General features: G+C 39.3%; 1 protein-coding gene across 2 annotated transcripts in view; it reads right to left on the reverse strand.

The window, feature by feature from the left end:
* Positions 1-25,076, reverse strand: part of LOC133663084 (protein mono-ADP-ribosyltransferase TIPARP-like) — a 59,006-nt gene that overhangs the window by 17,386 nt on the left and 16,544 nt on the right. The gene's annotated exons all lie outside the window — the stretch shown is intronic.

A 25,076-nucleotide genomic window follows, 5' to 3' on the forward strand; every position in this document is an offset into this window, starting at 1 on the left:
CGTGTGTAACCTGCGAGTGAAGGTGCACACGCAGCGACAAGTGATGCACGGTTTACACCCGAGACGCTAAAAAGAGAAAAGTTGATGAGGAATGGCGTGTTTTCAACAAGACATGGACTGCCAAGCAACGTTCCCTCTAAGGTGCGTGCCTGCGCAATTGCGCACTGCTAAAGCGTCCGCTGCGCGCAGCAAATATATGCCGCGCACCAAATCAAATCCCATCTGAATTCTAAACAAAACAAACACATTTATTCTGTGTAATTTTGCAATGCAACTTTGAGTGACAGTGACAACAAGTGGCCCTAATGGTGTTCGTCAACACCGTTCAATTGAACACCGTTCAATTATTGTAACGTCTATCGAGATGCTTCGAGGACAGGAATTATATCCATCACTTTATTGAGCAAAACTGTTTATATTCGGCCATAACCACACCAAAAACACGAGTAAAACAATTCTATCTGGAAAAACTAGTCATTTTCTGCCGTACAAACCAGGCCAAAAGCAACTTGTCATCTGTCACCAACACGCATAGCACTAAACCACTGGTGCGTTTATGGCCACACAAAAAGTCGGGACAACTCAAACACCACACAAAGTTACACTATAACTCCTCAGTCATACGTGTGCTTATTTTACTGTCATTTATTATTCATGTTAATTTATTTATATTAGTCATGGAATGCTGTTACACACACTATGTTGAAGTATTACTATTATTACTAATTATTATTATTATTATTTATCTTACGGTATATATAAAAAATAATATTGAGCAAAATTTAATTGAAATATTGTGGATGTGGCCCTCCAGCAGTGCTCGGGTTGCTCATGCGGCCCCCGGTAAAAATTAATTGCCCACCCCTGGTGTAGGAGGACAAACGGGACACAAACCTTCCTAGCTGTTAGAAATCCCACTGTTTACATCAAACACGCTTCACTGATGACAGTATTTGGCGAGCGCCGTTTTGTCCTATTCATTTCAGCGGTCCTTGAACTCAACGCACTTTAGTTGAGTTTATTAAGGATCCCCATTAGCTTACACCGCAGTGGAGACTACTCTTCCTGGGGGTCCAGGCAAAAACATCACACCATCACAAAACAAAAGATTACAACGCAGTACAACATGATCAAATAATAAAATGTTGTAGTACAAAAATAGCAACAACAAAGAACCAAAAAAAACAAAAAAAAAACAATAACTTTAAAGGCCTACTGAAAGCCACTACTAGCGACCACGCAGTCTGATAGTTTATATATCAATGATGAAATCTTAACATTGCAACACATGCCAATACGGCCGGGTTAACTTATAAAGTGACATTTAAAACTTCCCGGGAAATATCCGGCTGAAACATCGCGGTATGATGACGTATGTGCGTGACGAAGTCCGAGTAACGGAAGTTATGGTACCCCGTAGAATCCTATACAAAAAGCTCTGTTTTCATTTCATAATTCCACAGTATTCTGGACATCTTTTGCAATTTGTTTAATGAACAATGAAGGCTGCAAAGAAGACAGTTGTAGGTGGGATCGGTGTATTAGCAGCGGACTACAGCAACACAACCAGGAGGACTTTGTTGGAGCGCTAGCTGCGCTAGCCGCCGACTTCACCTTGACTTCCTACGTCTCCGGGCCGCCAAACGCATCGGGTGAAGTCCTTCGTCCTTCTGCCGATCGCTGGAACGCAGGTGAGCACGGGTGTTGATGAGCAGATGAGGGCTGGCTGGCGTAGGTGGAGAGCTAATGTTTTTAGCATAGCTCTGTGCAGTCCGGTTGCTAAGTTAGCTTCAATGGCGTCGTTAGCACAGCATTGTTGACCTTCGCCAGCCTGGAAAGCATTAACCGTTTATTTACATGTCCACGGTTTAATAGTATTGTTGATTTTCTATCTATCCTTCCAGTCAGGGGTTTATTTCTTTTGTTTCTATATGCAGTTAAAGCACGATGCTATCACGTTAGCTCGTAGCTAAAGCATTTCGCCGATGTATTGTCGTGGAGATAAAAGGCACTGAATGTCCATTTCGCGTTCTCGACTCTCATTTTCAAGAGGATATAGTATCCCAGGTGGTTTAAAATACAAATCCGTGATCCACAATAGAAAAAGGAGAGAGTGTGGAATCCAATGAGCCAGCTTGTACCTAAGTTACGGTCAGAGCGAAAAAAGATACGTCCTGCACTGCCTCTCAAGTCCTTCACTGTAACGTTCCTCATCTACGAATCTTTCATCCTCGCTCAAATTAATGGGGTAATCGTCACTTTCTCGGTCCGAATCTCTCTCGCTCCATTGTAAACAACGGGGAATTGTGAGGAATACTAGCTCCTGTGACGTCACGCTACTTCCGCTACAGGCAAGGCTTTTTTTTATCAGCGAGCAAAAGTTGCGAACTTTATCGTCGATTTTCTCTACTAAATCCTTTCAGCAAAAATATGGCAATATCGCGAAATGATCAAGTATGACACATAGAATGGATCTGCTATTCCCGTTTAAATTAAAAACAATCACTTCAGTAGGCCTTTAAAAGTAATTTTGATAGTAGGCTAATATAGACACTTACATCATGTGTTGTCTTCATTATAACACTTATATAAGACTTTTAAAGTCATTTTGATAGTAGGCTAATATAGACACTTACATCATGTGTTGTCTTCATTATAACACTTATATAAGACTTTTTAAGTCATTTTGATAGTAGGCTAATATAGACACTTACATCATGTGTTGTCTTCATTATAACACTTATATAAGACTTTTTAAGTCATTTTGATAGTAGGCTAATATAGCTAATATAGACACTTACATCATGTGTTGTCTTCATTATAACACTTATATAAGACTTTTTAAGTCATTTTGATAGTAGGCTAATATAGACACTTACAACATGTGTTGTCTTTATTATAACACTTATATAAGACTTTAAAAGTAATTTTGATAGGCTAATATAGACACTTACATCATGTGTTGCCTTCGTTATAACACTTATATAAGACTTTTAAAGTCATTTTGATAGTAGGCTAATATAGACACTTACATCATGTGTTGTCTTCATTATAACACTTATATAAGACTTTTAAAGTCATTTTGATAGTAGGCTAATATAGCTAATATAGACACTTACATCATGTGTTGTCTTCATTATAACACTTATATAAGACTTTTTTAAAGTCATTTTGATAGTAGGCTAATATAGCTACTTACATCATGTGTTGTCTTCATTATAACACTTATATAAGACTTTTTAAGTCATGTTGATAGTAGGCTAATATAGTTAATCTAGATAACACTTAATGTGCATTTGGTGGCCTTTCTTCACCTCGCGCTGTCTGGAAAAGTAAAAAATATTGTGTGTGAGTTTTAGGGTGGAGTGACGGTCCGTCTACATCAGTCCTCCATATGGCCGCTGGCAAAGAGTGTTTCTGGGTCAGACATTAATATGGGCATCATACTGTACATTGGCACGCTATGTCAGCAGACCCAGACAGCGGCGCAGACACACACACACACACACACTTCTAGAGACACACATGTCAACTACAATAAATACTCAACGCGGCCAAAAGGAAACACGCACGCACGCACGCACGCACGCACGCACGCACACGCCCTCTTCAAGGTTAATGGGCTCATTGATTTGGTTTCCCGGGAAACTAATTGACAGAAATGTCCCTGGTGATTGTGCGTCCGTCTGGAAGTGTTTAAAGAGCAGAGACTGCGTGTGTGTGCGTATGAGTGCACTTGTGTGCATGATGTCACTAAGATGACATATCAAAACAACACTAAACCAAAAACATGGTGTTTACTTTTTGATATCAATATAAAACCCTAATGGCTAATGAAGATAAAGTCAAATAAACAAGCTTTGTTGTTCAACAACAACCATGTATTTCAGTGGCCAACAAAAATAAAGAGGAGTGACACCTCTGACATCCAACACACAATCTTTGTGCCTCATAGACCAGTGATTGTCAACCACTGTGCGATATTGTCTGCTGTGCCGTGGGAAATTATGCAACTTCACCTAATTGGTCCAAAAAATATTTTTTTGCAAATCAATAATCATAACAATGTGCCGTTGTCTAGTGCCTGTGCGGTGTAGAGCTTGGCAGGGTCATCTTGTAATACTCCATACCAGCAGGTGGCAGCAGGTAGTTCATTGCTTTGTAGAAGTGGGAACGCGTCAAGGAATGGTTTGTCGTGATCCCAATATGCAGAGCACAGCAGGAGACAGCGTGCAGGTAAAAAGGTATGTAAAGCTTAAACCAAAAATAGGAAAAGGCCCCGAAGCTTAGGGATGGCTATGTAAAACAAAAGTAAAACTGAACTGGCTACAAAGTCAACAAAAACAGAATGCTGGACGACAGCAAAAACTTGCAGCGCGTGGCGCAAAGACGGCGTCCACAAAGCACATCCCGTACATGACATGACAATCAACAATGTCCCCACAAAGAAGGATAGCGTACGCACAACTCAAATACCGTATTTCCTTGAATAGCCGCCGGGCCGCTAATTAATTTAAAACCTTCTGTCACTCCGGCGCTTACCAGAAGCCTGCGGGATGGGCAAGCATGCGCTAATTATTTTAAAACCTATTTTCACTCCAGCGCTTACCTTATCATGAAAAGCACATTTAATAAAAAAAAGTCTTCCTTATCTTTCTTCAGTTTTAAAAGTCTCTCTGTCTCGATGGAGATCTTCCTTTTAAGTACTACCTCCTGCTTCCATTGAAAGTCCAGTTTAGAAAACGGTTTTATTTTTTGGATGGATGGATGGACGTTTAAAACAAAACTGTTATTAATTAGTAAGTACACATTTTTTTTGCCTTTTTAGAGAAAATCATATCATTGTAAATTATGCAAATTACTCAATGATGTCATGGTGACCACGCCCATAGCCACACCCATAGCCACGCCCCCACCGCCACAGGTATCTTGGCAGTTTATGGGAAACACTGAGTTACATTAATCATTAGTAATGGAGCAGCGCCTATTTTCAGCTGCTGGGAATATTGTAAACAAGAAAGAAGCAGCCTCACCCCAGAGCATGTAGACATGCTAACCTTTCTTCATTACAACTGTTAGTCACTCACTGGAATGAGTAGAATTGGTTATTGTGTACTGTGTTGGACTGGGTGTTTATTTTGCACATTTTAAAAGCAATACTTAATGTTTACAGTGCTCCAGAATATTTAGATTGGCACTTTTTTGTGCTGGATGTTTATCTTTATTTTTGCCCATTTTAAAGCAAAATAAGCAATACTTTTACTTTTGTTGAAATGTTTACACTGTTACAGAATATTTCGTTTTGCACTTTTTTGTATTGGATGTTTATCTTTATTTTTGCACATTTTAAAGCAAAATAAGCAATACTTTTACCTTTGTTGAAATGTTTACACTGTTACAGAATATTTCGTTTTGCACTTTTTTGTATTGGATGTTTATCTTTATTTTTGCACATTTTAAAGCAAAATAAGCAATACTTTTACTTTTGAAATGCTTATACTATTGCACAATATTAAGATTCGCACTGGAAGTTTACTTTTATATTTGCACATTAAAAGGCAAAAAAGCTACTTTTAATTTTGTTAAATGTTAAACGTTTTAAATGTTTACATTGTTACAGAATATTTTGTCATGTTGTTGTCAATGTTGACTGAGTGGCCATACTTTTTTTTTTTTGGTAAATAAAAGCCATGCCTTTTGAAAAAACTGGCCTACATTTATTTTTTCATCTTCATTTTAAATAAAAAAAATAATCGGTAAAAGGTCAAATAATCTATAGATTAATCGGAAAAAAATAATCTATGGATTAATTGAAAAAATAATCTATACATTAATCGAAAAAATAATCTGTAGATTAATCGAAAAAATAATGTATACATTAATCGAAAAAATTATCTGTAGATTAATTGATAGAAAAATAATTGTTAGCTGCAGCCTTACAAATTTGGTAAATAAATAACCAAAACATTGATATTTTGCTTTTTTCTTACTTTACCGAAAATGAACCGAACCGTGACCTCTAAACCGAGGTACGTACCGAACCGAAAGTTTAGTGTACCGTTACACCCCTAGTTTTAGGGTATTACGTTAATTGCCGCGGTTCAATTCGAGCCCTGCTACTGTAAATAATATGTATCATGTATCGACCTGGTTTGCTACTTATCTTTAAAAAGGGAATTAAACCCCAGCATGCAGATGGATGCTGCAGAAGAAAAAAAAAAGGGGCTTGGATGACAGCGATGGCAAAACACGAGGAGCGGAGGACCAGAGATCCTGAGTCAGCACAATTCTCCGCACCAAGTCATGCTGTGACTGAGAGGAAGTAAAACTATTCAAAGCACACGTGCGGTCCATCTAAGTATTGCATCATCCGTGCACACTTGCAGCCGCCTTCCAGTAATTAGAAAATGTTTGATGACGCGCGGTGGTCGAATGAGATCAGGAAAAAGTACATTTTTGTCCTGCTGGTTTTTTTGCGTAAAGAGCAGAGACAGCAGCCGCATGACACCTGCGCTGCTTCTCCTTCCCACTTCAACAGCCAGAAAAGCAAAGTCTACTTGGCGGCAGCGTCCTCGCCTCACCGCGCCCCCCACCCCCCACGGGTTTGGACCACAGAGTTCCCCCCCACCCCTGTCATGTCTTGCCACTAACTCTCCCCGGCTGCTTTGGGCCGCGCTAACGCTACAATTCCACTGGTTAAATGAAGTGCACTCAAACGAGGTGCTGGGGACATGGAGGTCCAGGGAAAGGCGGGCGAGGGGTGGGGAACAATATTGATGTGGCCCTACTTTTTATTACAATATCCACTAGGGTTGTACGGTACACCGGTACTAGCATAGTATCGCGGTACTAACGAATCAAAAACAGTACTATACTCTGTTTGAAAAGTACCTGTTCCCTTTTTCTTATTTTTAACGGGCATGACGGTGCATCATCACGTCATGACATTGCTGCTTTTACGAGCAGAGGAGCATGTTCGGCAGCGCGTGCGCACAGAGTACTTACAAGCAGACACAGTGTGTAGACAGAAAAGGGAGAACGGAGGCATTTTTTTTTTAGCATTAGCTACTTCTAAATCACTAATCCTCGCCTCCATGGCGACAAATAAAGTAAGTTTCTTACAAGTATCATTATCACTGGAGGACGAGGAATAGCTAAACATGCTTCACTACACACCGTAGGAGGATAGAATAGCTCACCGGCGTCACAATGTAAACAAACGCCGTGGGTGGATCTACACCTGACATCCACTGTAATGATACTAAGTACAAGAGCGTATTTAGTCGATACTACTATGATTACATTGATATCTTTTAGCATGACAAAATCTTTTGTTTTCATTAAAGTCCTATTATGTTTATAAAGTCATGAAATATGTCCCCGGACACATGATGACTTTGAATATAACCAATGTATGATCCTGTAACTACTTGGTATCGGATCCATACCTAAATGTGTGGTATCATCCAAAACTAATGTAAAGCATCAAAGAAGAGAAGAATAAGTGATTATTACTTTTTAACAGAAGTGTAGATAGAACATGTTAAAACAGAAAATAATCAGATATTAACAGTAAATAAGCAAGTAGATTAATAATGTTTTTTTTTACAGTTTGTCCCTCATAATGTAGACAAAATAATAGAAAGATAAATGACACAATATGTTACTACATACATAATTAGAAGCCTTTGTTTGTTTACTTACTACTAAAAGACAAGTTGTCTAGTATGTTCACTATTTTATTTAAGGACTAAATTGCAATAATAAACTTATGTTTCATGTACGCTAAGATTTTTTGTTCAAATAAAGCCAAAAATGCCAATTTTAGTGGTCCCCTTTATTTAGAAAAGTATCGAAAAGTATCTAAACACATTTTGGTACCGGTACCAAAATACTGGTATTGAGACAACCCTAATATACACTTTATTTTAGGTCAGGTTTTGGGTTTTGCTAGGGCTGGGAGATAAAACAATATCAACAGATATCGGTATAGATACGTAGACAATATCAATAAACTAGAATTTGCAACGTGTGAAAGCCGTGAGCGGAACTGAAATGCTTCAATGTCCAGGGTGAGGTGAGTGTGTGGATGCTGAACGCTTCCAATCGGTTGAGAAATGTGAGATATGCAGAAGTTTCTATATTGCCCATTCATTCTCAATGGGGGAAATTCCTGGTAATCAGAAAAAAATTGAAACCGGGAAACATCCTGGCTCATATGTTCAGGGTGAGGTAATGTGTGGACGTTGGAGCGGTTTGAATCGGTGAAATGTGGGATTTGGAGAGGTTTGTATATTTCCAATGGGGGAGAATTCCTGGTAAATCTGGGCAATCAGGGAATTTTCAGAACTGGGAAACATGCTGGCTAGAATGTCCAGGGTGAGGTAATGTGTGGATGTTGGAGCGGTTCCAATTAGATGAGAATACGGAGAGGTTTGTATACTGCCCATTCATTTTCAATAGGGAGAACATTCTGTGAAATTCCAGGAAAACCGCAATTTTTTGGAGAGATAAAACATGTTTTGCGTTCGATATATCGGAAAAGTAGTGTGGATGGATGGTTGAAAGGAAAGAATCGGGTTTAAAGGCCTACTGAAAGCCACTACTAGCGACCACGCAGTCTGATAGTTTATATATCAATGATGAAATCTTAACATTGCAACACATGCCAATACGGCCGGGTTAACTTATAAAGTGACTTTTAAAACTTCCCGGGAAATATCCGGCTGAAACGTCGCGGTATGATGACGTATGCGCGTGACGAAGTCAGAGTAACGGAAGTTATGGTACCCCGTAGAATCCTATACAAAAAGCTCTGTTTTCATTTCATAATTCCACAGTATTCTGGACATCTTTTGCAATTTGTTTAATGAACAATGAAGGCTGCAAAGAAGACAGTTGTAGGTGGGATCGGTGTATTAGCAGCGGACTACAGCAACACAACCAGGAGGACTTTGTTGGAGCGCTAGCCGGGCTGGCTGGCGTAGGTGGAGAGCTAATGTTTTTAGCATAGCTCTGTGAGGTCCCGTTGCTAAGTTAGCTTCAATGGCGTCGTTAGCCCAGCATTGTTAACCTTCGCCAGCCTGGAAAGCATTAACCGTGTATTTACATGTCCACGGTTTAATAGTATTGTTGATTTTCTATCTATACTTCCAGTCAGGGGTTTATTTTTTTTGTTTCTATATGCAGTTAAAGCATGATGCTATCACGTTAGCTCGTAGCTAAAGCATTTCGCCGATGTATTGTCGTGGAGATAAAAGGCACTGAATGTCCATTTCGCGTTCTCGACTCTCATTTTCAAGAGGATATAGTATCCCAGGTGGTTTAAAATACAAATCCGTGATCCACAATAGAAAAAGGAGAGAGTGTGGAATCCAATGAGCCAGCTTGTACCTAAGTTACGGTCAGAGCGAAAAAAGATACGTCCATCACTGTCTCTCAAGTCCTTCACTGTAACGTTCCTCATCCACGAGTCTTTCATCCTCGCTCAAATTAATGGGGTAATCGTCACTTTCTCGGTCCGAATCTCTCTCGCTCCATTGTAAACAACGGGGAATTGTGAGGAATACTAGCTCCTGTGACGTCACGCTACTTCCGCTACAGGCAAGGCTTTTTTTTAATCAGCGAGCAAAAGTTGCAAACTTTATCGTCAATTTTCTCTACTAAATCCTTTCAGCAAAAATATGGCAATATCGCGAAATGATCAAGTATGACACATAGAATGGATCTGCTATTCCCGTTTAAATTAAAAAAAATCATTTCAGTAGGCCTTTAAACATTTTGAGAATTTAGGGCATTGTAGAACAAGGAATAAGTCCATTCAGTTAAATGGGAATTTCCTGGAAATTTCTGCAAAACTGAGAATTTTTGAAAACATTGATACTAGATTGTCGTAGATCAGGGGTCGGCAACCTTTACCACTCAAAGAGCCATTTTGGCAAGTTTCACAAATCAAATCAAATAATGAGAGCCACAAAAAAAAAATTTAAATTTAAAATGAAAAACACCGCAAACAAAGCTTAAATTGCTTTGTGCTATGTTAACTAGGGGTCTCAGACACACGCACCGGCACGCACCTTAATATGGAAATTTGATGTTAGTGCGGCCCGCGAGTTTTGAATGAATGGCACTTGATAGCGTCATACTTGCCAATCCTCTCATTATTTCCGGGAGAGTCCTGAATATCAGGGCGTGATGGCACTGCTTTTAGCGCCCTCTACAGCCTGCCCAAACAGTGTACCTGCTCGACCACATGTAGAATGCAGCTTCAGCTTGCTCACGTAAGTGACAGCAAGGCGTACTACTTCAACAGCCACACAGCTTACACTGACGGTAGCCATACAAAAACAACTTTAACACTGTTACGTTACAAATATGCGCCACACTTTGAACCCACACCAAAAAAGAATGACAAACACATTTCTGGAGAACATCTGCACTTTAACACAACATAAACACAACACAACAAATACCCAGAATCCCATGCAGCCCTAACTCTTCCGCTCAACCGACGCACGGAGGGGGGAGGGTTGATGTGTGGGGGGGTTTGGTGGTAGCGGGGGTGTATAATCTAGACCGGAAGAGTTAGGGCTGCATGGGATTCTGGGTATTGGTTAGGATTATAATTGCCCTTGGAGATTTCTTAGAGAGGCACTGAGATCCACAAGTCTCCTGGGAAAATCGGGGGGTCAGCAAGTATGCAGCTGAGCCGCATCAGAGTGGTCAAAGAGCCGCGGGTTGCCGACCCCTGTCCTAGATGATGTGAATGGCTTGGTGTTGGAATTTTTGGAATCGGTTGAAAAATGTGGACGTAGTAACAGTTTAAGATGAGAACAGGTATTTCGGAATTCATGGAATTTCGGGAAAACCGTGAATTTGTACGAAAAGAAATACGAGCATGCATCTAAGAGGAATGTTTTGAAGGTGGAATGGTCAAAAATGGTTGAAAATTGTGGACTGAGAAAACTTTCCAGGAAGAGGTGACAATAGGGCTTTGAGAAACTGGGAATTCCTGGCATTTTTTTAAACCTGGAAAATGGTAGTTTGATTGGCGAAGGTGAGCGGAGTGGGAAAAATTCTGGGTAATCCGGGATAATACAAAAATTAATGTGGGAACCTCACTATTCCCTGTCGAGCCCAACGTTTTGATGCTCAAACTTTTTAGGGCGCAACAAAATCATAACATAAACTTGTTTTTATTGAGTAAGTGAATGTAAAAATATTACAGGAGTTGGGTTTTTTTTTACAGTAAAATTCTGGCAACTGAGCTGCCATTTTTTGTTTTACCATAAAAACCTTAACAGTTCACAATTTGATGGATATTTGTTTTATAATTTAACAAAACAATAGTTGGTGAGTATATCATATAATGTTTTTGCATTGTTGGATACTATTTAGGTTTAAAAGATATGCAACTGCATGCAGTACATGGATTTTTTTTATGTCAAAATGGGAAAAAAACAAACAAGTTTCGTAAGAAAAAATAATTTCCTTTATTGACACAGTATTACCAGGTTTTTGCGGGCCACATAAAATGATGCAGCAGGCTAGATGTGGCCCCCGGGCCTTGAGTTTGACACCAGTGCCATGAACTATCTTACATGTTGATTATGACGTGCATTTTCAAGCGTCACACCTTAAATCGGAATACTTTGCTTTGACATGCACATAACCTAACATAAACGGGAAAGTGTGTTATTCTTTGTGCTATGGCGCCATCTTTTGGACGAGTTCGCTCACTGCAGGTGCTGAAGACGCAGTCAACTTTCCCTGAAACGAACATGGCTTTGGGCATTTCTGCTTGTCCGACGTTATCACGGAATGCATTTATCATTTTGTTCACTACTTTTGTTTTACCTCTCTTTTTTAAATGGAGCTGTTCTGTGCTTTTTATGTTGTTATTATGTACGGGTTGTGTCGCGACTTTGTGTGACATTCTGTGTACATGTTTGAGGCTAGCAGTTAGCACTTGGAGTAGCTGTAATGTTGTGAATAAAACAGTCTCGATCGGAATGAACGAGTGTGATCGGGTCAGAATATTCCGAATGGCGTGTTTACATGAAGCATTTGTTTTACCCCGATTAGGCTTTTAATCCGATTAAATGCGTCCAGACACAAAAGTACTGAAAAGTGAGTACCGATATCGATTCCCAGAGGTGCCGTATCGGTTCAAACGTGAACTCCATCACACCCTAACCTATCCCAGGCCAATGACTTGAATAAATAATGACTAATAAAACATCAGCTGACTGTGTGTGCTAAAGGTGAAAGGCAGGCCAGGAAAAAAAAGGACAAACCTGCTCTGTGTTTGTACTAAGCAGCTGAAGGGTGTGTGCGTACACACGTCACTCCAAGGGAGGGCTTCTCTCTGGGAAAAGAACAAGTCTTTCCCCCCGCATAAATACAAGTTAAGAAAACCGATGGCATTGTCAAAATGGCCGTTAAATCCTGCACACGCTCACACACACACCTTCCATTTTCTCACGGTGACACATACCAGCATCAGTCATGCTATTGTGAACGTCACAGATGAAAAAAAGAGAGGAGCGCTCACTCGCACACATTCTTTAGACCAAGTCATGTACACACACGCAGGTCTCAAAGAGTCATGCCTGGATTCCACAGTCCATGTTAGCTCCACGTCGCCTGATTTCCACAGTCCACTTCCTGTTTGTTGGACAAGTAGCATTGACATCAACTCCTACAACTAACTCTGATAACTGATTTCCACAGTCCACTTCCTGTTTGTTGGACAAGTAGTATTGACATCAACTCCTACAACTAACTCCAATAACTGATTTCCATAGTCCACTTCCTGTTTGTTGGACAAGTAGCATTGACACAAACTCCTACAACTAACTCCAATAACCGATTTCCATAGTCCACTTCCTGTTTGTTGGACAAGTAGCATTGATATAAACTCCTACAACTAACTCTGATAACTGATTTCCATAGTCCACTTCCTGTTTGTTGGACAAGTAGTATTGACATAAACTCATACAACTAACTCTGATAACTCATTTCCATAGTCCACTTCCTGTTTGTTGGACAAGTAGCATTGACATAAACTCCTACAACTAACTCCAATAACCGATTTCCATAGTCCACTTCCTGTTTGTTGGACAAGTAGCATTGACATAAACTCCTACAACTAACTCTGATAACTGATTTCCATAGTCCACTTCCTGTTTGTTGGACAAGTAGTATTGACATAAACTCATACAACTAACTCTGATAACTCATTTCCATAGTCCACTTCCTGTTTGTTGGACAAGTAGCATTGACATAAACTCCTACAACTAACTCCAATAACCGATTTCCATAGTCCACTTCCTGTTTGTTGGACAAGTAGCATTGACATAAACTCCTACAACTAACTCCAATAACTGATTTCCATAGTCCACTTCCTGTTTGTTGGACAAGTAGTATTGACATCAACTCCTACAACTAACTCCAATAACCGATTTCCATAGTCCACTTCCTGTTTGTTGGACAAGTAGCATTGATATAAACTCCTACAACTAACTCTGATAACTGATTTCCATAGTCCACTTCCTGTTTGTTGGACAAGTAGTATTGACATAAACTCATACAACTAACTCTGATAACTCATTTCCATAGTCCACTTCCTGTTTGTTGGACAAGTAGCATTGACATAAACTCCTACAACTAACTCCAATAACCGATTTCCATAGTCCACTTCCTGTTTGTTGGACAAGTAGCATTGACATAAACTCCTACAACTAACTCCAATAACTGATTTCCATAGTCCACTTCCTGTTTGTTGGACAAGTAGCATTGACATCAACTCCTACAACTAACTCCAATAACTGATTTCCATAGTCCACTTCCTGTTTGTTGGACAAGTAGCATTGACATCAACTCCTACAACTAACTCCAATAACTGATTTCCACAGTCCACTTCCTGTTTGTTGGACAAGTAGCATTGACATCAACTCCTACAACTAACTCCGATAACTGATTTCCACAGTCCACTTCCTGTTTGTTGGACAAGTAGCATTGACATCAACTCATACAACTAACTCTGATAACTCATTTCCATAGTCCACTTCCTGTTTGTTAGACATTGACATAAACTCCAACAACTAAGTCCATAACGACCACGATGCCATTCCAGATGTCTACTTTTGGACTTTTTTTTACAGGGCTGCTGTGGTTTAGGACGGATGGAAACATGTTTGAGTGCGTGCGGTTGTTGGCAGTGCCCTAACACGTACAGACGTCTTGTTCGCGGGAGGCAATGAGTCAAAACAACAAGTTAGTGTGTTTTAACAAGCCAAGTGACGACACTGAAACTCAGACTGCCCCCAAACACACCTCAAAAGTGGTAAAGGAATGTCTAAATCCGGCTAGAATGAAGGTTTTAGAATGGCCTTCCCAAAGTCTGTACCGAAAATGACCTCTAAACCGAGGTACGTACCGAACCGAAATTTGTGTGTACTGTTACACCCCTAATATATACACATATATATACACACATACACATACACACTAGGGCTGGGAATCTTTGGGTGTCCCATGATCCGATTAAATATGGATCCTTGGGGTCACGATTCGATTCAAAATCGATTTTTTTTCCAATTTAACACAATTCTCGATTCAAAAACGATATTTTCCCGATTCAAAAGGATTGTCTATTCATGGAATACATAGATTTGAGCAGGATCTACCCCAGTCTGCTGACATGCAAGCAGAGTAAAAAGCTTTTATAATTGTAAAGGACAATGTTTCATCAACTGATTGCAATAATGTACATTTGTTTGAACTATTAAATGAACCAAAAATATGACTCATTTTATCTTTGTGAAAATATTGGACACAGTGTGTTGTCAAGCTTATGAGATGCGATGCAAGTGTAAGCCACTGTCACACTATTGTTCTTTTTTATTTTAATGTCTAATGATAATGTCAATGAGGGATTTTTAATCACTGCTATGTTGAAATTGTAACTAATATTGATACTGTTGTTAATTTTCATTTTTGTTTCACTACTTTTGGTTTGTTCTGTGTGGTGTTTGTGTCTCCTCTCAGTTGCTCTGTTTATTGCAGTTCTGAGTAGGGATGTCCAATAATATCTGTCTGCCGATATTATCGGCCGATAAATGCGTTAAAATGTAATATCGGAAATTATCGGTATCGTTTTTTTTTTACTATCAGTATCGGTTTTTATTTTTTATTTTATTTTTTTTAATTAAATCCACATAAAAAACACAAGATACACTTACAATTAGTGCACCAACCCAAAAAACCTCCCTCCCCATTTACACTCATTCACACAAAAGGGTTGTTTCTTTCTGTTATTAATATTCTGCTTCCTACATTATATATCAATATATATCAATACAGTCTGCAAGGGATACAGTCCGTAAGCACACATGATTGTGCGTGCTGCTGCTCCACTAATAGTACTAACCTTTAACAGTTAATTTTACAAATTTTCATTAATTACTAGTTTCTATGTAACTGTTTTTATATTGTTTTACTTTCTTTTTTATTCAAGAAAATGTTTTTAATTTATTTATCTTATTTTATTTTATTCATTTTTTTAAAAAGTACCTTATCTTCACCATACCTGGTTGTCCAAATTAGGCATAATGTGTTAATTCCACGACTGTATATATCGGTTGATATTGGTATCGGTAATTAAAGAGTTGGACAATATCGGTATATCGGATATCGGCAAAAAGCCATTATCGGACATCCCTAGTTCTGAGTGTTGCTGGCTCGGGTTTGCTTTTGGAATTGGATTGCATTGTTATGGTATTGCTGTGTATTGTTTTGTTGGAATTGATTAATTTAAAAAAATAAAATAAATTTTAAAATTAAAAAAACAAAAAAACAATTTAATAAAAAATAAATCGATTTTTTAAAAATGAGAATAGATTCTGAATCGCACAACGTGAGAATCGCGATTCGAATTCGAATCGATTTTTCCCCACACCCCCAATACACAAATACATATACAGTATATACTGTATATATACACGTACACATTTACACACACTGATATACACACATAGATGACCTGTTTTTAATGACTGAGACCCTTTTGGGTCCCTGAGACCTTCAATGTTGACCAAAGTTGAGGGGATTATATTAGTGGTTACAATAAATCTTGTATTGGTTTTGAAAATGAAAACTATCAAAATGGCCCCCGCATGTTTTTGAAGTGTGGGGCCCTCGGTGGAAAAAGTTTGAACACAGTTCAGTGTTTCCCATAAACTGTCAAGATACCTGTGGCGGTGGGGGCGTGGCTATGGGCGTGGTCACCATGACATCATCGAGTAACTTGCATAATTTACTACAATGATTTGATTTTCTCTAAAAAGGCTCAAAAAATGTATACTTACTAATTAATAATAGTTTTGTTTTAAACGTCCATCCATCCATCCATTTTACAATATAATTACAACACTTTATGTACATATTTATATACAGATTTGAACAATAAGTTATTCACTGAAATATATTTATTAATTGTGGTTCTTACAAAAACTATATCTTATAAAATATAAAAGCTAAAATGTCTCTTAAAGCTCTGCCCCTTTAATTAGTGCATACTAAATAATTTAACTTTAGCCTACTACTACAACCATATTATTTACCAGCAACATAAAGTGAAACAGAGGCAGAGGTGTCCTGCCACAGTCAGTAACAAATAAACACAAAACAGTAGTGGTGGTAGATAGAGTTGTGTTTCTAATATAAATACATTTAATAAAGTCAAATACAAATAAGGCAACAAGAGAAGTATCCTACACTTCTCTTTTGTAAAGTAAATCTGAACAGCCGATATGGGCATCTACATCAACTATATGATTTGCCTGAGAAGCTGGACAGGACCAAAAAATAAATAAATAAATAAAATATTTTTTTTTAAATTTGTGCTGGACGCAATTCTTTCGTGGCGGGCCGCCACAAATAAATGAATGTGTGGGGAAACCCTGCAGTTTTTTCATTAGACATAGCATTTCAAGTGACAATATGACAGTATTAGGGCTGCAACAACTAATCGATTAAAATCGATTATAAAAATAGTTGCCGATTAATTTAGTCATCGATTTGTTGGATCTATGCTATGCGCATGCGCAGAGGCTTTTTTTTTTTTAATTTTATTTTAAAAATAAACCTTTATTTATAAACTGCAACATGTACAAACAGCTGACAAACAATAATCAAAATAAGTATGGTGCCAGTATGCTGTTTTTTTCCCAATAAAATACTGGAAAGGATAGAAATGTAGTTTGTCTCTTTTATCCGATTATTAATCGATTAATCGAAGTAATAATCGACCGATTAATCGATTATCAAATTAATCGTTAGTTGCAGCCCTAGACAGTATTATAAAGTAATACTAGGAGCACGGTGGGAAATTAAGAGTTGACAAATGAAGAGTTGTTGCTTTGCACTGACTTCATCCTGACAGAGTCAGTCTTTTTACGCCGCAAATAGGAAGAGTTGCAGACGTGCGATGGATTGTGCCCGTTCTGCACTGCAACCAGAACGTTAAAGGCCTACTGAAATGATTTTTTTAAATTTAAACGGGAATAGCAGATCCATTTTATGTGTCATACTTGATCATTTCGCGATATTGCCATATTTTTGCTGAAAGGATTTAGTAGAGAAAATCGACGATAAAGTTCGCAACTTTTGCTCGCTGTACCGGAAGTAGCGTGACGTCACAGGAGCAAGTATTCCTCACAATTCCCCGTTGTTTACAATGGAGCGAGAGAGATTCGGAGCGACAAAGCGACGATTACCCCATTAATTTGAGCGAGGATGAAAGATTCGTAGATGAGGAACGTTAGAGTGAAGAACTAGAGAGGCAGTGATGGACGTATCTTTTTTCGCTCTGACCGTAACTTAGGTACAAGCTGGCTCATTGGATTCCACACTCTCTCCTTTTTCTATTGTGGATCACGGATTTGTATTTTAAACCACCTGGGATACTATATCCTCTTGAAAATGAGAGTCGAGCACGCGAAATGGACATTTAAAGTGACTTTTATCTCCACGACAATACATCGGTGACACACTTAGCTACTGAGCTAACGTGATAGCATCGTTCTCAAATGAAGATAGAAACAAAAGAAATAAACCCCTGACTGGAAGGATAGACAGAAGATCAACAATACTATTAAACCATGTCCATGTAACTACAGGGTTAAAAATTCTCAGCCTGGTAAGGCTTAACAATGCTGTTGCTAACGACGCTAAGGCTAATTTAGCAACTTAGCAACCGGACCTCACAGAACTATGATAAATACATTAGCGCTCCACCTACGCCAGGCAGCCCTCATCTTCCCATCAACAGCCGTGCTCACCTGCGTTCCAGCGATCAACGGCGCGACGAAGGACTTCATCCGTGGGTTTGGCGGCAAGCATCGGCTAGGCGTAGTAAGTAGTCCTTGTTGTGTTGCTGTAAGTATTGTACTTAGCCGCTAATACACCGATCGATCCCACCTACAACGTTCTTCTTTGCAGCCTCCATTGTTCATTAAACAAATTGCAAAAGATTCACCAACACAGATGTCCAGAATACTGTGGAATTTTGTCGAAGAAAACAAGAGGTTTTTGTATCGGGTTCGATGGGGTTCGACCACTTCCGTGGATTTTGTGACGTCACGCGCATAAATCATATCCAAAGGAGTTTTTCAACCGGAAGTGTGGCGGGAAATTTAAAATGTCACTTTATAAGTTAACCCGGCCGTATTGGCATGTGTTGCAATGTTAAGATTTCATCATTGATATATAAACTATCAGACTGCGTGGTCGCTAGTAGTGGCTTTCAGTAGGCCTTTAAGATCCAGGTTCGGTGTGTCCTGTCGCTCAGTTCTCACACTTTTGCAGAAGTCTAAAAAGGCTGCCTGAGAACGTACAAAAGTAGCACACACATGTAATCAGAGGGAAGGGGAGTGCACGTTAATGCAGAGTGGAAGTCCATGGAGAAGCACGTTGCATGTGTCAGGCCCACTTTGCAGATTGCAAACATGTGCGGCAGGAAAAGTCCTGTGGGTCTGGTTTTACTTGCTCTCTGCATCTACAGGGTGGATGGTCTTGTATCAAACTGGAGAGGATGGTTTTAGTTAGTGTGCTGGGAACGTCTGAGCAAGAATGAAGTACTCGCTCAGGACCTTTTAGCTGCTTTTGTCAAGGTTGATGCGGGCTGAAGACATGTGCTCCATAACAAATATATGTAGTAAAGATATATATTAAAGGGCAACTGCTCTTTATTTTTTTAATTTATTTATTTTATTTTTTTTAACTGTTTTATTACCAAATCTCAATAAGAAAAACATTGAAATAAATAAATAAAAATAGATAAAAATACAAATACATAAAATAAAAATGTTACTTCCTTTGATCATAATCCCTCAGCCATCAAGGCGGAAAGGAAATGTCAACACAAGCGTGGAAAAGACTCAAACAATGTCAACAAAATGATTTATTGTGATCACTTGTGGAGTATATTGTGAATGAATTGACAACAGGAAGTGAACAAAGGTTTTAGCAGCTGTTATGTAAAAGAAAAGGGGTAGGACTAAATAGGCTCTGCGTCTTCCTACTCCTTTTCCAACACGTTGAAGAGAGAAACTGGAAATTGCGACGTATCATGTTGTGTGCTTGCTAGGGGTGTAACGGTACACAAACATTTCGGTACGGTACGTACCTTGGTTTAGAGGTCACGGTTCGGTTCATTTTCGGTACAGTAAGAAAACAACAAAATATACATTTTTGGGTTATTTATTTACCAAATTTGTAAACAATGGCTTTATCCTTTTAACACTGGCAACACTATAATAATTCTGCCCACGTTAATCAACATCAAACTGCCTCAAGTTGTTGCTCAGATTAAATAAAATGACAAAACTTCTTCTACATATAAAAAGTGCAACATTAAACAGTTTCAAGTCAACTCATCATGTTTAATTTATTACAGCATTTGGGAAGCCTGTAGTTGATTTTTATTTTGTAAATGTTATATTTTTATCAACATGTAATAGCAGGGACCCTGCCATTCAAAACTAGGCTGCTGCATTACTAATGATTAAAGGCCTACTGAAAGCCACTACTAGCGACCACGCGGTCTGATAGTTTATATATCAATGATGAAATCTTAACATTGCAACACATGCCAATACGGCCGGGTTAACTTATAGAGTGACATTTTAAATCTCCCGGGAAATATCCGGCTGAAACATTGCGGTACGATGACGTATGCGCGTGACGTAGTCAGTTTAACGGAAGTTATGGTACCCCGTAGAATCCTATACAAAAAGCTCTGTTTTCATTTCATAATTCCACAGTATTCTGGACATCTTTTGCAATTTGTTTAATGAACAATGAAGGCTGCAAAGAAGACAGTTGTAGGTGGGATCAGTGTATTAGCAGCGGACTACAGCAACACAACCAGGAGGACTTTGTTGGAGAGCAGACGCGCTAGCCGGCAAACGTCTCCGGGCCGCCAAACGCATCGGGTGAAGTCCTTCGTCCTTACGCCGATCGCTGGAACGCAGGTGAGCACGGGTGTTGATGAGCAGATGAAGGCTGGCTGGCGTAGGTGGAGCGCTAATGTTTTTAGCATAGCTCTGTGAGGTCCGGTTGCTAAGTTAGCTTCAATGGCGTCGTTAGCACAGCATTGTTAACCTTCGCCAGCCTGGAAAGCATTAACCGTGTAGTTACATGTCCACGGTTTAATAGTATTGTTGATTTTCTATCTATCCTTCCAGTCAGGGGTTTATTTTTTTTCTTTCTATATGCAGTTAAAGCACGATGCTATCACGTTAGCTCAGTAGCTAAAGCGTTTTGCCGATGTATTGTCGTGGAGATAAAAGGCACTGAATGTCCATTTCGCGTGCTCGACTCTCATTTTCAAGAGGATATAGTATCCCAGGTGGTTTCAAATACAAATCCGTGATCCACAATAGAAAAAGGAGAGAGTGTGGAATCCAATGAGCCAGCTTGTACCTAAGTTACGGTCAGAGAGAAAAAAAATATTTATTTCACTGCATTCTAGTCCGTCACTCTAACGTTCCTCGTCCACGAATCTTTCATCCTCGCTCAAATTAATGGGGTAATGGTCCGAATAGCTCTAGCTGCGTTGAAAACAATAGGAAAATTTGATGGAGTGAACAACTGACAACGTCACGCTACTTCCAGTAGGGGCAAGGTTTTTTTTAATCAGAGACCAAAAGTTGCGAACTTTATCGACGGTGTTCTATACTAAATCCTTTCAGCAAAAATATGGCAATATTGCGAATGGATCTGCTATCCCCGTTTAAATAAAAAAAATGTCATTTCAGTAGGCCTTTAATGTAACTATAGCTGGAAAAAAATGGTACAATAGCAATAGGAGAGACTATTCATCCCTGAACACCATGGAGTTCATGTAGGCTTAATGATGCACTTACGTTATTATATCAACTATCAGAGACAGAAACTCCTCATTTAACATAATGTCCTGCTTCAACACAGCTCAATCAACACAGAAAAAGGTAAAGCGAAATAACAGACAGACAGGGCTTTGCTGTCCGTGACACACACACACCGCAAAAAAAAAAAAGCTAATTAGCCTTCACCTCAAGCCAGGACTGCGAGCGAGCTGAACTGCCTTTTATATTTCTAGAAGGTCAACGGGCTCATAGTGATGTTACTAGTAGTTGACTGGGAGGTGTTTATTATCATTTGGGGAGAGTCCCCTGCCTGATGATTACCTGCTAAACGCCAAGCACTGACTACATGCGCTCTGAATACGCACTGCTGATTGGCTGTATGTAACCAATCAGATGGTTGTGTGGGTGGGACAATGCTGGGTGCTGTGTAGAGGACTGACAGAGGCAGAGGCAGAAGGAAGCGGCTACTTCATATGTTCGTGTGGAAACTCGCTCGGTACACCTCCGAACCCAACCGAAACCCCCGTACCGAAACGGTTCAATACAAATACACGTACCGTTACACCCCTAATGCTTACCGTAATTTCCGGACTATAAGCCGCTACTTTTCCCCCTCGTTCTGGTCCCTGCGGCTTATACAAGGGTGCGGCTTATTTACGGCCTGTTCTTCTCTGACACCGACGAAGAGGATTTCGGTGGTTTTAGTACGCAGGAGGAAGACGATGACACAATGATTAAAGACTGACTTTTCATATACCGGTAGGCTGGTTATTTTGATAACGTACAGGCGAGCACTTTGTATTACTTTGCACCGTTGTATTATTTGTACTCTGCACGAATGCTGTTCGCCATGTCAAAGATGTGAAATTTGGATTGAATGATTGAAAGATTTATTGTTAATAAATGGGACGCTTTGCTGTCCCGACAATCCCCTCCGTGGTAGCAGGAACCCCTATATACTACGCTAATTACACATCAAAACCCTGCGGCTTATAGTCGGGTGCGGCTTATATATGGAGCAATCTGTATTTTCCCCTAAATTTAGCTGGTGCGGCTTATAGTCAGGTGCGGCTTATAGTCCGGAAATCACGGTACATATTCCAAATAAACTCAAACTCTATAAAAATGCCACCTTCAATGACCTTAACGGGAACACACCCAACTGTTTACACACAAACGGCAGAAACGACTGTGCTCAAAAACAAAACTTTTCATTTCAAGACACAAAACTATCAAAATATCAATCAACACACACACGCGCACACACTCACACACCCACGTGTGGTGTCAGGTCATTTTGCCCTCAGTGCTCGGTGACTCTTTATGTCAGTTAATGACAAGCAAGGCTTTTATCACCTGACTAACAAAAGAGTCCTATCTTGATCGCTCAGCATGCAAACACACACACACCCTCACATACACACACCCTCACATACACACACCCTCACACACACACGCTTTATCACGAGGTTAGGCAAAAATTAGCCGAGGCCTTTGGTGTCTTGACAACACACCCTCACTACAGGAAGTGATGGTTGGACGTCTGGAAGAGACGATTCCTGTAAAGTCAGACCTCGCGTGCAATGTTGAAATCATGACAGGAAATAAACCTTCTTTTTAGTTCCTCCCTCGTATTAAGTCGGGGGTTGTTTTTTTTTTTCTCGACATGTTCCCTGTGACACACGCGGATCCGAGCGACGAGGATTAGCGCAGACTAAGTTTTCCGAGCGATGACCGCCACGGTTTCCCCCTCGCTGCCGACTTCATGACCGAGGCGGATTAAGTCCACCCCTCATTCCTTTTTATCATATGGATTGGATTAACCTGCGCTGGGGATTATTCACACATGGGAACAGCACTGAAACAGGCTGGCGTTGCTATGGCAACCAGCTTGTTAAGTCATCTGTTATCATCATACCACGACTTATAACATTTTTGATTCTGATTCTTGACATGAAGATTCAATTCAGAACGGATCCTTGATTCCAATCCATTCTCGCAACATAGCATGTGACGATTCCTTGAAACAACGATTCGATATTTGTGGTTGCCGATACGATTCGAGGACGGTCTCTCTCTTTTTTTTTTTAACAATTTGAGTTGATATGTTTTAGTAAAATGAAATGGATTATTTTTTTAATTTTATTTTATTTTTTTTAATTTTCATAAAGAAATACTATGTGTGCTTACGGACTGTATCCCTGCAGACAGTATTGATCTATATTGATATATAATGTATATATTGTGTTTTTTATGTAAATTTTATAAAAAATAAAAAATAAAATTTTTTTTTTTTTTAATTTTCATAAAGAAATACTATGTGTGCTTACGGACTGTATCCCTGCAGACAGTATTGATCTATATTGATATATAATGTATATATTGTGTTTTTTATGTTGATTTAATAAAAAATAAAAATAATTTTTTATTTAAAAAAAAAAAAATTTTTTAATTACATTTCTTGCGCGGCCCGGTACCAATCGGTGTACCGGTCCGCGGCCCGGTGGTTGGAGACCACTGACGCACAGTATTAACACTTCTTGGGGCGCAACAAAACAAGAAAAGTACAACGTACTAACATGCACGTTGCAATCAAACAGCTGGTGCATAATAAGTACAAAACGTACAGTATTAACACTTCTTGGGGCGCAACAAAACAAGAAAAGTACAACGTACTAACATGCACGTTGCAATCAAACAGCTGGTGCATAATAAGTACAATACGTACAGTATTAACACTTCTTGGGGCGCAACAAAACCAGAAAAGTACAACGTACTAACATGCACGTTGCAATCAAACAGCTGGTGCATAATAAGTACAAAACGTACAGTATTAACACTTCTTGGGGAGCAACAAAACAAGAAAAGTACAACGTGCTAACATGCACGTCGCGATCAAACAGCTGAGGCGTTATTAGTACAATACGTACAGTATTAACACTTCTTGGGGAGCAACAAAACCAGAAAAGTACAATGTGCAACATTTTACGAGTAGATTCACCTGCTAAATAAAGTTCCCCAACCCGATCTGTTTTTCGCCTTATAATCAACTTCTCCAAAAAACGCGCTAGCTCGATGCTAACATGCATCAGCTTTGCTATCGACATGCTGCGGATTAGCACTAGTGATTTTTGCACGGCTATTTCAACACCTCCAAATTGGTCCGTGAAAACTGCAACTAAGATGCACGTTGCAATCAAACAGCTAGCGCGTAATACGCGCAACACTTACAGTATTAACACTTTTGGGGGCGCAACAAAACCCAGAAAAACAAACTGCAACTGTACTTGCACTTTGTCATACTTGCAAATGTAAATATGATGAGAAAACTAAAATGTTTTAATGTTGCAATAAAAATGACATTTTATCATCAAAAAGAATGAATGTTTATTAACGTGCGCAAAGTATGTCAATATGTGGTATTACGTTATGGAATAGAAAAAGCAAGTAATGTACTAATATTAGGGATGTCCGATAATGGCTTTTTGCCGATATCCGATATTCCGATATTGTCCAACTCTTTAATTACCAATACCGATATCAACCGATACCGATATCAACCGATATACGCAGTCGTGGAATTAACACATTATTATGCCTAATTTGGACAACCAGGTATGGTGAAGATAAAGTTGTTTTTTTGAATAAAATAAAATAAGATAC

This window comes from Entelurus aequoreus, linkage group LG13, assembly GCF_033978785.1.
Source record: "Entelurus aequoreus isolate RoL-2023_Sb linkage group LG13, RoL_Eaeq_v1.1, whole genome shotgun sequence".
In the NCBI taxonomy this organism is placed as follows: domain Eukaryota; kingdom Metazoa; phylum Chordata; class Actinopteri; order Syngnathiformes; family Syngnathidae; genus Entelurus; species Entelurus aequoreus.